This window comes from Solanum pennellii, chromosome 7, assembly GCF_001406875.1.
Source record: "Solanum pennellii chromosome 7, SPENNV200".
Classification (NCBI taxonomy): Eukaryota; Viridiplantae; Streptophyta; class Magnoliopsida; order Solanales; family Solanaceae; genus Solanum; species Solanum pennellii.
Window position 1 is genome coordinate 69989042 of NC_028643.1, and position 12329 is coordinate 70001370.

The window sequence follows — 12329 nt, forward strand, 5'->3', positions numbered from 1 at the left end:
ACTGTGAAAAGGATTCATCCAAAAAGTATGACTCTTTTCAATTCATGGTGACTACATGGTTTTATGGAGATGTGAGTTATGTGAACTCATGCTCGTCCCCAATTCAAAGCTCAATACTACTCCCCAAATATAATGACTCTTATGTTTTTAAAACATACTTCTTCTGTGATTTGAGATTAATGCTCCTTTTCTCCTTCGTTTTTCATCTCTAAACCCTCTAAGCTTCCGTGGTTCTTTTTCCAAACAATTAGAATCATTAGTATCCTCAATACCGAGTAGATTTGACTCGAAAACAACCCGTAAACATGAATCAAATCAACACTAGGCATGTAACAACTCAACCAACAGGAATTCAACAATGTTCTTCAAGAATTCACTTTTTATCATTCAATCTACTCAAAATCGTTGAATTCACACAAGCTGGTTGTGGGTGAACTAAACCAACACGAAAAGATCTCACATACCTTGATATGGATCACCTTCGACGAAATTCACTCGCAAACCTTGGCGTTCTTGGCGAATTCTTGGCTTTTCTCACTTTCCTTCTTCTTTTCTCTCTTCTTCAAGCCTTAAGCGTGATTTTTGATTTTCTAAAACTGAACTAAACTTAGTTTTTACCCAATAAACCCCTAAAAATGAAATTGAAATAATTGGTGAAAAAACTAATTTGCCCTTCCTTAAATTCGGATTGAGACTTTTCTTACTTCAACAACCCATCTTTCGATAGGCATATCTCCCACATACGATATCGAAAATGCGCAAACTTGGCGGCGTTGGAAAGATCTCACTACAAAACCCCCCAAAGTGCCAACAAATTTTACTAACAACTTAAGTTGGTTAGTATACTACTCACAAATTATCAATATATTTTTAACTGAATTATATTTTAAAATTTAATAATGAAATTCTAACAGATTATCAACCAAAATCTTACTAACTAAGTATTTTAGTTGGTAAATATGACGGGAAAAAATGGAGCCAAATTTAGCAATATTATATCAATGGATTACCCACTGAAATTTTACTAACATAAAACTTTTGTTGATAAATATTACCAACGAAATATATATTGTTTGGAAATATGACCAAAAAATTATATAATTTAATAACATATTACCAATGAATTACTAACCATACATTTACCAACGACTGGATCTGTTGCTAAATTTACCAACCAAATATAAATATATTGGTAAAATAGTAATGAAATGTAATTTGTTGGTAAACTTGCCAACCAATATCCAATTAGTTGGAAATTTTGCCGAAGAATAAAGATTGTAGTTTGTAAATTACTAACATCATTAGAATTGCTGGTAATATAACAACCGATCATTAATTCATTGGTAAAATTTACCAACATACTAATTATTAGTTGGTAAATTACATATGAATGTTTAGTTGAATAGTAACTATTGTCAAATGTGATAAAATCTATTGGTAAATTATTAATCACTAACTTATATTTGAATATTTGATAATTTATCAATTGAAGTTAAATTTTTTGGTAAATTAGCATCTAGTGTTGAGGCTTTCATATTTAGTTTGTGTAGTTAGGCGTTTTAACTTTTAACTTTTAGTCAAAACTTGCCTTTGGTCAATAATTTTTGTAAACATGCTCAAATTAAAACTATGTCAGTGTTATTAGTTTCGAAAGGTAATTTTAAATCTAACAGGAAGGTTGGTTTAAGTTTTGAGGATTTTATTTTTTGTTTGTGCCGTTAGGTGTTTTAAATCTTATGTTTTGGTCAATATTTTTGTGAACATGCTCAGATGCGTAATTAACTTCAATGGTCATTTTTTATCTAATACGATTGTTGGTTCGGATATTGAGGCTTTCATTATTAGTGTGTGCACTTAGGTGTTTTAACTTATAAATTTTGGCCAAAATTTAATTTCGGTCAATATTTTTGATAAACGTGTTCAGATTAAAATTTTGTCAGTGCAGTTAGATTCGGAAGGTCATTTCTTTATGTAATAAGACAAGGGGTTCGAATTTTGAGGCTTCCGTTTTTAGTTTGTGTCGTTAGACATTTTAACTTTTAAGTTTTAGCCAAAATTTTACTTTAGTCAATATTTTGGTAATCGTGGTCGAATTAAAATTTTGTCACCGCGTTTAGCCATATAAGTTCAGTTTTGATCTCATAGGATGGTTGGTTCGGGTTTTGAGACTGTTATTTTCAATTTGTATCGTTAAACTTTTTAACTTTTAACTTTTGATTTAAGTTTGAATTTGATAATTTTTTGAGAAACATGCTCAAATTTAAATTTTGTTAGCGCAGTTAGCTCTGGAATGCCATTTTTCGTCTTATAGGAAGGTTGATTTGAATTTTGAGATTTTCATATTCAATTATTCAGTTTATACCTTAGGCGTTTTAACTTTTAACTTTAAGTCAAAATTTAACTTTGCTTAACATTTTTTGTGAACGTGCCCTGATGAGAATTTTGTCAGCGTGATAAGTTTTCAGAAGGTCATTTTTATATCTAATATGATGGTTGGTTCAGGTTTTGAGGCTTCCATTTTACATTTGTGTTGTTATGCGTTTTAACTTTTAAAATTTGACCAACAATTAAATTTGGTCAATAATTTTTATAAACGTGCTCAAATTAAATTTTTTATATAATGATATGTGTCATATTAAAATTAACTTAACTTGTTATCATAGATTTTGCATTGTTTCATTCTAATATGATTTCTAAAATTGATATTAGTATTTTTAGATTTATATTTGTGCTCTTAGATTTTTAAATGCAATAAATTAATAAATATTTTACTATTGAATGATTATTTATTTAATAATATATTGAATATATTGTCAATCAATTACTAACCTAACATTAAACTTGAATGATATGTTAGCAACAAACTAACAATCAATTAGAAAAGTTTATTAGAAAAATGAATAATCATACTAACGCATTTAAAATTTACGGAAAAGGGCCTAAAATATCTTCAAAGTATTAGAAATGGTACAAAATTATCCTCGGTCCACCTATTGGCTCCAAAATACCCTTCCCACCCACCTATTGAGTCCAAAATACCCTTGTCATCCACCTTTTGGTTCAAAATTCACCAATTATTCAACGGTTTTATAGTTAAACTATTTAAATATTTTTTTAAAATACATAACGCTCAACTATTTCTTATAGTTTAACTTATTAGTATAATTTATATATTAATTCACTACCACTCATTTTTAATTAAACCCCTCCAAACTAATAAATATGTCACATTATTAATGCAACAACAGAAAAGCTACTGCCAATTGAGTGTTTTTAAAAATTTGAGGCAAAAATATGTATAGAAGTAAATTATCATACATTTAAGTGTCTAAATAAAATTTACCGATAAACTTAAAAGTTTGACTATGTTCATCTTAATTATTCTTACGTCTCAATTATTTGATTTTACTTCATAGGTAACTTTTTTTCAAAATAATATATTAAAGGTTTTAAAACAAATCATAAATATTTATAAAATTATATTCGAAAAAGGGCCTAAAATACCCTTGAAGTATTGAAAATGGTAAAAAATTACCCTTCATCCACCTATTGGCTCCAAAATGCCCTTTTCATCCACCTATTGGCTCCAAAATGCCCTTTTCATCCACCTATTGGCTCCAAAATATCTTTGTCATCCACCTTTTGGTTCAAAATTGACCACTTTTTTAATAGTTTTAAAATTAAACTTTTAAAATATTTTTTAAAATACTTGGCGTTCAACTATTAGTTATAATTTAGTTTATTAATATAATTTATAAAATCAACCCACTACCCACTCATTACTAACTAAACCTCACCCAATTAATAATCCAATTATAATATCAAAATCATCATAAACACTACTAAAACACGATGAAATTATAGATTCCTGAAAATGACATCCAAAACTATTCGATTCCGAATTGAGGCCCCAATTAAATTTAGGTTGAGCCGCTTATTTAGGAGGACGCTTTCAATAGGATTCTCTTTCAAGATTAATGAATTAGAAATTAATGATTAAAGATAAACAAGTAATATATACCGAATTAATTCATACAGTTTTTATTAAATATATACCGAATTAATCATTATATATTTCTTTAGATCTAAGAAAATAAAAGTACACTAAGTAACAACTTAAAAAACTTTTATTGTGTAAACTACATAACTAACTTCATTATATAATAAAATCCTATGAAAAAGCACAAATAATAATCTTCGCGCAAACTTCCTTCTCATTATATTGAAATCATTCAAACCCGGATGTATGCTGTTAATAATTTTCCCCCCTATTTTTATATTGAGGATGACACATTATATATAGCAGCTTCATTCAGTTCATAGATATACAATTATTTATCCCAAATTTAAAATGAGAAATGACTATAATCAAAATCATAAGCACTTCTGTAAATGATAAATTTCTATGAAACATTTTATCAAACACCATATATATTTGTCAAGTATAAACAAATGAATAAGTACGATAACTAAACTATTCATACGATGTCAAAACTAGCAAACTTTAGAAAGAAATAAGAAAAATACCATACATATTCCAAGATTGAAGAGTAAGTTTTGTTTGAATAAGAAAAGGACACATCTAGCATTCTTTTTTGCCTCTTTTGGACACAATAATAACTATTAGGTCATGCAAGATGCAGGACATAGCTGAACACGTGACTACATGCTAACGGCTATATGAATCATCACTAACCATGTTTCTCCATTTACATTTATAATAACTATCTGAGACTCCAACTGCTCCTCCAAACCATTTTACTTCATTACTTACAAGAAATAGCTTCATGAGTAAGACACAATGACTTTTTTCACTCATTCATAAGTTCATCATTTGACTCATCAAAAGGCAAAGCAGGATCAATGTATTTTCAATTGAACTAGCTAGTCACTACATCTTCTCTATTTGATACTTATTAGTCATTGAGTCAATAATAAGTTTCAGTATAACACCTTGTTTTCAGTCATTGAAAGGCTAAGAACAGGAAGAACAATACGCTTACTTGTAAGTCTTCGCCTCGTGATTTATCCTTTGCTTCTTTTTTTTTTTGTTATTACAGAGTCTTTGCTACTTTTTATTTTTTTTCTGTACGCCATGTTGGTTAAGATGGTAACTCCCTGGCAAGTAAGAACAATTTTTCAATTATACAACCAAAAAGGAGAAGTTTTGTTTAGAAAATGATGTAAAGATTTTAAAATACCAGTCCCACAAAGCTAGGAAAACTTATACGCTTCTGCTTCACTCAAGAGCGGCTCAAGCGTATTAGAGGCCTAAAACAAAAATTAAATGGGGTTTTAAACGTAAATTGTTAATAACTTTTATATAATTTATTTCTTCTAGTTTTCACCTCATAATATAACCATTCTTATTTTAAATTATTTTTCATAAGATATAGTACTCGAAATATGTCAAATTTCTTTTAATACCCTTCATTTTTTCATGAAATATTTACTTTTTCTACAAAAATTATTCAATATTTGTTAAAAAATAATAACGTATAACCTAGTATTATAATAAGTTAAAAACTTTTATTTTAATTGCCGCTGGAAATAGGGTCTTTCCCGGCCACTCTATATTTACCATAAATTTCATAATTTAATGAATTGCCACTAAAGGTTTTTCTTCTAGTAGTGTATAAATTTCGAGTTCGGATGAATGAGATATGATCTTTTGAAGTTAGGTTGTCCAGTTAGACAAAAATAGTGAGGGGTATTTTAATCCTTTCCTTATCCAATCAGATTTAACTCGTTTTTAGTCATATTTTAGGATCTAATCCTTTTAGGTTCAGTTTCATAATCCAAAAATACACTTAGGTTTTTAGTTGAGAGTTCAAAAAGAGGCAAGAAGAGAAAAGAGGAGAAGATAAAGCGTTCATCGAGATTCTTGCGTCTTGATGCGAAATATCGCCATGGGTCTAATCCCTATGAGGTATGTAAGCTTCCATAGTGTTGGGTTTGTTCACCCACACGCCAAACATGTTATTTTCAGCGTAATTCCATTCTCAAAAAGTTGAAGGATTTAAGTTCTTGATAGGTGTTCTTGAGGTTCATTGTAGATCTTGTCTTGTTGGTGTTTTGATGGTTTCTTGAGATGAAAGTGATTGTTTGGAGTGTTCTTTTGAGTCTATTAGTGTTTACTTAGGTTGGGTAATTCAATCTACGGAAAAATAATTCATATTTCACTGTAGCGTAATTCTTTTATTTGTTCATACATTTGTTATTTTTTAATAACAATTCTTAGTTTTGGACTAAACTTGAGAAAAAAATCGATTAAAAATGATTTAGGGTAAAAAAACGAGAGGCGAAATTCGTCGAAACGTTGCTTGAAGACGGGCTGGCGTGGTGCGGCTCAGATGTGCCCAAAGTGCTGGGGCGACGCGCCTGCAGTGCGCCCAAAGTCAGTATCTGAAGTTAGGGGCTAGTGCCCTGCGCCCAGAACACGCTAGGGTCGCCTGTCCCCACTCCTTTTGCACCGGTAGTCCCGTTTGAGCTTATTTAAAGTGTATCTTCACTCCTTTTGATTCTTAACACTTTAAACTACTTCTAAACACTTGTAAATCATTCATAACATGAATCATAACCTTGAAACAATAATTCAAATTCAAGGTAAAGTCAAGATTAAGTTTTGAGATTTCTTTCAAGCCTTTTTTAGAAAGTCCCTTCGAGTTCTTTTGAGGAGTCTTCTACAATTTCTAGTAACGTTTTTTCAAGACTCAAGCAAGTGAGTATAAGAGTGAAGAGTATGTATTCATGAGGCAAAAATATCACCTAGATCTATCGTATCATGAACCATAACTCTTAAATTCATAGTTCACATTCAATAGAGAGAGTTAAGAGTAGAGTTCAAGCAAGTCTTTAAGTTCCATTCTGAGTTGTTTGAGATCCGTCATTGATATGAACTAAGTTTTGAGGAAGTAAATAATATAATGCGAGATTCATAAAGGAGTTTCATCTAGTTACTTAGACCTTAGAGTCGAGTTGTTCATGCCCATAACTTCCGCATGAATTTCATTAGTTGAGTATCATTGGGAGGAGGAGTATCTCCAAGTTCTAAGTCTTAAGTATTGAGTTCCTTATTTCTATCTTGAGTTAAGAAGTATCTTTCAGTTTTCGAGTTGAGTAGTTCATGCTCATAATTCCGCGTGAACCCTCCAAGTTGAAAGTCATGAAATCATAAACATGAGATCATGAACCTTGAATCCATACTTCAATTCAAGAAAAGTTAAAAGTCAAGTCTAAAAGTTAAGAAGCAAGTCAAAGTAAAGTTTATAAAGTTTTCTAAAGTCTTTCACAAACATTTTCACTTCGTTTTAAAAGACTTAAAATTCAAGTCAAGCAGAGTAAAGAGTTGAGTTCATTTCTCAAAAGCTATAGGGGAACTAAGTATTTCCTAAGAGTTAAATTTTCAAGTAAGCAACGAGTATCAAGTTAAGTTCACTTCTCAAGAGTTATAAGGGAACTAAGTAGTCCGTAATAATTTAAACAAATGTTTTCAAACTTTTGAGAAGGAAGGGAAGCTAGACTTCTACATAGCCTATGTCTAGCTTTAATAGAAGAAAGAGGAAATTATGATTTTCAAAAGAGAGCTTTTTAAAAATCTAAGTTTTGAGCACTAATTTCAAACCACAGAATCAGCATGTTTTTAAATATAAGAGCAGTATATTTTTGGGAGTAGTATTGAGCACCGATATGGGGGAGAGTTGAGATAACTCATAGCCACCATAAACCATGTTAGCCACTATGGGTAGAAAAAGGGTCATACTTTTTAGATGATTCCTTTTCACAGTTTATTAGTGGATCCATTAGGCAGTTCAAGTCTTATACCTTTGGCCGGGTATAGGATGTGGTGGCAGCTTGCGGTAAATTGCTATATCATCATCGTAGCCCTTAAGTGATGGTTGTCGGTTAGAGAATCTCCCATAGATAAATGTATTTTTATATACATCAGTTAATTGTATTTTTATATACATTTCAGAGTTATGTTGTATCCTTATTATACACACAGAGTTGACATCATGTTTTTAAACAGCTTTTCTTTATACTGAACTTGTTTTAAGCTGCTTTATATTGAAATGAGTTCAGTTGAGTGTCGGGAGTTGAGTATCTTAAGTCGAGTATCCTGAGTTAATTTGTACTTCATTGAGTAGAGTACCATATATTTGCGTTGAATACCTAATCTTTGAGTTGAGTATCTTATTCTTGATTTGAGTTGAGTTGAAAAGAGGTAAGTATGTTTCCTTTTATTCAAGTATCAAGCTTATGTTATACTTTAGAATTTCCCTTACATACTCGTACATTTTACGTACTGAGCCATTTGGCTTGCATCTTTTGATGATGCAGACACATGTCTTTAAGATCATCAACAGGAGCTTCATTGATACATCTCAGAGTTCGAGTTAGCCATGGTGATGCTCCTTTTTTCCGGAGGATTTTATTTACTTCTCAGTTTAGTCAGGATGTCGTGGTCTTGTCCCGATTTCCATCTTTATCAATTAGAGGCTCTATAGATAGTCAGTTTAGTTAAGAGTCTGTATTTTGCATTTATTTTATTAAATGTTTAAAGACTAAAGTTGCCTATTTTATGGCTAGTTGAATATATTATTTTCTTCAAAGTTGTTCATTTGAGTTAAAACCTTGTAAAGTTTATTTTATTCAGTTTTAAGCTTTTGTATGCTTAAGTTAGTTTTCCGCTTGTAGTCAGCCAGGATGAGGGTTCGCTTGGAGACCAGCAATGGTTCTTGAGTGCCGTCCACGTCCAGGGTGTAGGCTCGGATCGTGATAATTTAATTCACTTCAAAGATATTAAAAAGATATTTAAATGTTCATGTAGTTTAAGTATTAAAGTAAATTGTGTTGCCAAGTCTTGAGAGATTTATATGTATTTTCTGTAAGTTTAAACATATAAAGTTTAAATCTTAAATACATAACAACACAAGTTAATGATCAACAAACTAAGCAGGGTTGAGATCGCTAGACAAAGTTGGGATATTGAAAGTCCACATGTATTAGAAATCTTTTTCCTTCTTAAACATCTTTATATAACATCTTTGTTGATATTTTGTTCAATACGGGCTGATTCATTTCGTTCGGACTGATTTATACAGATTCTGAAATTTGATAGGTCAGGTTTAATTAGTCCATTCTTTTTGTGGGTCAAAAAACAACTAGTCCAATTCACAAGTATGTGGGCAGCGGGCTGTCAGGCCAATCCACTTTTTTAAAAGTATATTTTTTTAAATAATTTTTTAAAAAAATTATAATTTTAAAATATTCTCATAAATAACGACAAGATAATATTACATGGTGTTAGTGTCACATTACTTGTTAATTATCTTTATAAATATTTATCAAGTTTGATTTCAAATAAAAATATAAATAGCTAAATAGAAATATTAACTTAATTTTAATAAACATTATTTATGTTTAATGTTTTAATATTTAAAAGGAAAAAGGATCAAAAATGTCCTTAACCTATGCAAAAAGAACAAAAATACGTATCATAAGTGAAATAGATACGTGAATTAATGTGGAATAATTATTTCACTCATGGTATGTTTTTATTCAAACAGTTATTGCTACGAATTTTAAATACAATAGGACATTACCTAGAATATATGTAGATATATTTATCCCTTTATTCATATTCGTCACACCAAAGGTACAGACAACACTAAATGATACGCGCACACATATAGAGACAGATAAATAGATAGATCGATCGATCGATCGATAGATCATTGATATTGTTCAAGGCAACAGGTTGCATGTACGGTATGTTAAACCATACTGGTCCGTCTTCTCCTTACAAAATTGGCAAAGGGTAACTCCGATGCGATCAGAGTTTGAGCTGCAAGGTTCGTCACAAAGTCACAAAATATTTGGGGGAAATAGCTTCATTTTCAGCAATGTTTCTTGTGGGGGTATGTCTCGAAGAGCCATCACTTGCATTTTCGAAATTCCAGACATATCAACTGAATATATTATGATTAAGATTAATGTAAGAATTCGAAAACTGTAATGTAAACGTACATATTATAAAAATAATAATCAAAAGTATCATAGATGATCAAAATTGGATATATTTTGGTTGCCTTTCTCTTCTCTATTTCAGATTTACCTCGCCTCTCGCCTCTCGCCTCTCTCCTCCCTTTCTTAATATCGCTTGCCTCTCTCCTCTCCAAACATGTAGCTATGAATCATTAGTAAGCAAACTATAGATAAGTATGTCTAATTAAGTTCAGACTATAGTCATTATGAAATGTTTCTCATTAAATTACAACGTAAAATAGTAATAGCCAAATTTAGAGTCTTAAAGCATAGGTTAATTTAGTAAAATATATCTCTAATTGAATCATTCTTAAGGGTGGGCCAAGTCAATAGGCATTATGTAATAAAACGGAGGGTGTGTGTGTATTTATATATATATATATATATATATATATATATATGTAATGTCTTAGGGTTTGTTTTGAATAGTTCGAAAAATATTTTCTCTTGGAAAACAAGTTTATATAAATGAGAAAAATGAATTCTTAAATCAAAGTAAAAAAAAAAGTTACATAATAATGAATTGCAAGTTCATTATCTCATAATAATTTCCACTTATCTATCAAAACATTAGAAAACCAGTAATTAAGAAAAATATTTTCCTTTATATATATACCATGATAACAAACACATGCATATGACTTCCAAGAAATTAAGAAAAAAAATAAGGGAGAAGTGTTGTGAACCTAAAGTGGTCGTCAAGAGAACAACGAAGAAGATAGCAAACTTCACCTCTGAATTTTTGGCAGCCAAAATGGTTTTGGATTAATTGCTAATTGATGAACAGAAGAAGAAAGTTGTGTGGTGATTTTATTTTTCTTTGAGAAGAATCCAGTTTATAGGCCCCTTAGTATACAATTATGTTAATTAAATATTCACTAATAATTATACTAGTTTTAGATACGTATAACAAATACATACTAGATATACATAACAAATACATGAAATTGTTTAATTTGTTGGATACATCATATATTGATAATAGATACATCAAATTAATGAATTTATTAACTTAAGAGTAATAATTTGAAATTAACCAAATTAGATAACCAAGATATACATGTTTTTATCTTATATTAATAATATTAATGAATTTACTATTTTAAAGAATAATAAAATGAAATTAATTATCTGTGTATTTTGAAAATCCTCAGTTACTCCTTTAATTAAGGAAATTAGTTACAATCAATTAATTTAGGGAAAAGAGTCTGATATACCCCTCAACTTTGTCATTTGGAGCTGATATACCCCTCGTTATAAAAGTGGCTCATATATGCCCTTACCGTTATACAAACGGCTCACATATACCCCTGCCGTTACAAAATGGCTCATATATACCCTTCATTTAACGGAAGTTAAAAAATTAGTTTTAAATTTATATTTATAACTTGATATTTTTTTTTAAAATTATTTAGGGGTATATATGATTCTTCTATCAAAGTTCAAGGTATATTTTAATTTTTTCATATATAAATTATTTTTTGACTTTTTTTATTATAATTATTTGAGTTTCTTATTCTTATTTTGTTTTTTCTTTCATTCCTTAGTTTAAAGAAAAAAAATTTAAACTATTTTTTGTGTGTGTATTGTAATTTAATTTCGTATTCGAAGAAAAAATTTGGTCATCTACAATAAGTTTTACAAGAATATTAGTGAAACATAAATAAATTTGATTATCAAAATAATAATTATAAATTAGTCATTGAAACAAAAAAAGGTCAAAAAAAAATATGTTTGACGAGGATTAAATTTACTCATATGTGATTATATTTTTTAGAAAAAAGTAATAAAAATTTAGATTAATTTTTTTTTTCATTTTCGTTAGAGGAAAAGAGTATATGTGAGCCATTTGTTTACAAGTAGGGGTATATATGAGCCACTTTCATAACAAGGGATATATGTGAGCCGTTTGTATAACGGTAAGGGCATATATGAGCCACTTTTATAACGAGGGGTATATCAGCTCCAAATGACAAAGTTGAGGGATATATCAAACCCTTTTCTCATTAATTTAAATAAATAAATTTTGTATCTCAATTTTAAAATTTGGCAGATACATGTATCTCATGAATTATGAGTCATGTATCCTAAGCAGAAAATATGGTAGAGGAAGTAATATGTGAAACTATTGGGAATCTTGGTAATTAAGACTTAAACTAGTGTATTTATGTGATTTGCCCAAAATACTTTTATGTATAAAATAAATTTTAGAAATTATATATATATATATATATATATATATATATATATATATGTATGTATGTATGTATATGTATATGTAT

General features: G+C 29.6%; 1 pseudogene across 1 annotated transcript; it reads right to left on the reverse strand.

Annotated features, from left to right (window-relative positions):
* Positions 1-9513: 9513 nt before the first annotated feature.
* Positions 9514-10806, reverse strand: LOC114078036 (annotated as a pseudogene). The gene is made up of 2 exons (XR_003579395.1): positions 10734-10806; positions 9514-9971 (listed from the first exon to the last, which is right to left on the reverse strand). The product of XR_003579395.1 is annotated as a fruit-specific protein-like (transcript).
* Positions 10807-12329: the final 1523 nt, after the last annotated feature.